Below are 3,322 nucleotides of genomic sequence, written 5' to 3'. Positions count from 1 at the left end.
CTTTCGGAACAATTTTAAGGGTCTAGTTGAATGAGACCAAAACAAGATCTCCAAATGACAACAGTCCATTTCAAGCACCTGCTTGAAACCAATCCCTGTCCTCTTCTTTAGAAAGAAATAATATTTTGTATAAGGACAAGAAGAAAAGCTTATGATAATTAGTTCATGACACTTTCACAAGGGGTAGGTAGAAGTCAAGTGGGTCAATATACACTCATACTGGATATAAAGACAAATTTGAACAATTCCGTTCCTACTTTCATAGTCCCTGAAATATGGTATATATCAATAATTGTGTGCTGAATAAATGAATGAGTTTCAATGAAAAGTTCCCTTCACCTGAATGTCAGTCAGGTTCTAAATCACCTAGTGGGTATTATACAGACACATTAAAAAATCATGGGTTTATCTAAGAATAAAACTTAATAGTTGACCAATTTTTAAAGATTTGGTTTTTTTAAATGAACAAACAAAAAAGCGCAAGAAGTGACCCATGACTACAAAAAATCACTTTTATTTTTCTAAACTACAACATTTATTTTTTCTATTTCATTTTTATTTTTTCCTGTAATCCAATATTCTATTTGAGGGAGAAAAAAAAATACAGCCCAAGTGTCAGGAGCAACCAGCTAATTGGGACATAGAACAACTGAGCTGAGATGCGTTTTGGCTCTTTCGAGGCACTGGTGCATTTGGGAATGCATTTGGACCACGTGGGACACAGAATGGGGCCACGGCTCATGGGTATGGGCTAGATGTGGTCGCACTCCATTTTCAGGCGGGTTAATTCATGTGCTTCAACAGGAAGCACTGTTAATACAACTCTTCCCCTTAATAATCTATATTTAAAATAACTCTTAGCACCTGGAAGCAAATGGAAGCTCTGCAGTGAGGGTAGCAGAACTCGGCCTTCCTGCCTAGGAAACACGCCAGGAGGAAGAAACAGGAAGCACACGTGAAGCACGTCAGATTCACCACAAAATCTAAAGTTGCTTCTTTTCAGCAGATCGGCAGAAGACACAGCCTGAGTTCTAATTGTGCGCCCACTTACCAGAGTCATTCATGACTCAAACGTGTCTCCAGATGGAACCCCTCATCGGACGCCAGGTGAATGGGAGAGAGTGTCACACAACTGTCCTGTCTTAGGTTCCAGCCAACCAGGGGCAGCCATGGCATGTCTCTTGGAGGCTGGAAAGCTGCTTTTCTTGCCACGATGCTCTGCTTTTAATTTTGCACTAACCCCATTAGCCCCATTTCCTAAGCTGAGTTTAAAATCATAAAACTCCTCTGAAGAATCTCTAGAGACCATCCGTCACATCCTGTCAGTCCCATTCATCCTGTAACACGTGCCAAAACACATCTACTCATAACTGGTGATGGGGCAGGGAGACTCAGTGTGGGAAGTCACAGCACCCCATAACTGGAAGAGGAATCAAAGCAATTCACAGGAAGCCAGAAGCTGATGAAGGACAGATTTGCAATTCCGATGAAGACAACCTAAGTGAAGAGTTTTATCCCTCGAGCAACATGTACAAGTTCATCTCCCATGATATATGCCCGCTTATATCCCAAAGAAGTGGATTCTGGGGGGAAGAGGCATTCTCCAAAGCTTCATTAGTTCTGTTAGCTTCCCAGTGTTCTGGCACCCTCTGAAGATGAAGCAAACCTGTCATTGACACACTTTTGGAATTCCACTGCCTTCTCCTTTGAATCTTTCCAAGGAGAGAAGCGCAGGGCCATCTCCGCTCTGTTCACTCATCTGCTGGGCCCGTAGCCTCGTTTGAGGACTCTTGTAAAATGCCGTCCTGTTAAAACAACAGGACTCGAGTGGGGTTGCATCTGAGTTCTCAGAAGCCTGCATGTGGATGTGAGTTGAACTCATCGCTGAAGACGGCTGGAGTTCAAGAAAAATTGTCGACATTGTCCTAACTGCCTGATAACATGGGCACCCCAGTCCCACAGTACCTTAAACAGGTACTGCATGCTCATAAAATCGACAGAGCACCCAGCCTGGTGTTTAAGTACCAAGATCAGCGTGTTTGTCGTGTTTTTTTCTCCACTGTATCCTCAGCACCGTTCCATGTCGTGTCATAGTTATTTAACATACGCTTAATGAAAAAAAAAAAAAAATGAAGTGACTATGTCATTTTTTCACGTTTTAATTTTTACTTTGTTGTGGATTTTGCCTGGGACATGAGATAAACGTGAGGGGCAAAATTAAAGCGAATAATATTAACAAAAACGAACAGAATCAGCTTCCTCTGGATAGAAACCAGGAGTAACAAAGAGCATCCCGGGCATGTCCACAGGAAGTCCAGGCCGACAAAGCTGGTCGGACCCAAAGTTCTGATCATCTCATGAACCTGTGCCCTGCCGCAGAGGTGGAAACTCTCCAGACCAACGCTGGCCAACCGAGCTCAGCCACAGTTATCCAAGAAATATCTGGAAAACATACGACGTGCCCAAAGTGTCCAAGGACAGAGCACATTTGACTCATTTAGAAGGCCAGAGACTCGAGCTCTCTCTTCTGGAACTTCGACTCAGCCTCTGCACGTCACCTAGACATCACTACCTCGGGCCTTGTACACCGAATGTCCCACAGCCCCTGGCACCCTCCTTAGCGCTGTATTTATCGCCGTCTACCAGGATGCCACTTGTTTAAACTCTGCACATGCCAACTCTACACACAAAAAAAAAAAAAAAAAAAAAAAAAAAAAAAAAAACCACGAAGGAAGGAGGGAGGCGGCGAGGAATAGAAAACTAGAAGGCGCAGGAGGGAGCGAGGGAGATTTTGGTCGACCGCAGCGTAAAGGGATGTTCGGAGTATGGCCTCCTTCTGAACAGGCAGTTATAACGCCACGCTCTTCACAGACTTTTTATTAGTCAGAAACAGAAATCCCACAAAGCTGTCACTTACCAGCCCCGCACACGCGCGTGCCCTGGAAGCCAGAAGCAACAGCCAGGCGGCGCTTACAGAACATTCTGGTTGGGGAAAAAGGCCTGCACGAGCATCTTTAAAAAGGAATCCCGTCGAGCCGGGCCATGCGCACGGCCGGTACCGCTTGCCCTTCCCTGCGTGAGCCCCTGGTCCTGTCCCTTCTCCTAACTCTCTAGACCCCGGTAGCAAACGTTCCCGGCGACGTCCACCGGTCACGACGGGAATCGCAACCGAAACCACGGACATCGTCAGAGGGCTCGTCCCAAGGGGCGGGAAAAAAAGCAAGAGGCGCCCAGCGCGACAGCCGGGCCGCTGCGCCCGCACATTTGTTAAATCACAAGCAAGTTTTAAAAGCGTTTCCCGAGAGACGCGCTGAAACCCAGT

The sequence above is a fragment of the Pteropus vampyrus genome, unplaced genomic scaffold, assembly GCF_000151845.1.
Source record: "Pteropus vampyrus isolate Shadow unplaced genomic scaffold, Pvam_2.0 Scaffold52, whole genome shotgun sequence".
Lineage (NCBI taxonomy): Eukaryota > Metazoa > Chordata > Mammalia > Chiroptera > Pteropodidae > Pteropus > Pteropus vampyrus.
The sequence above is the reverse complement of the archived record's forward strand: the minus strand, read 5'-3'. Positions refer to the sequence as shown.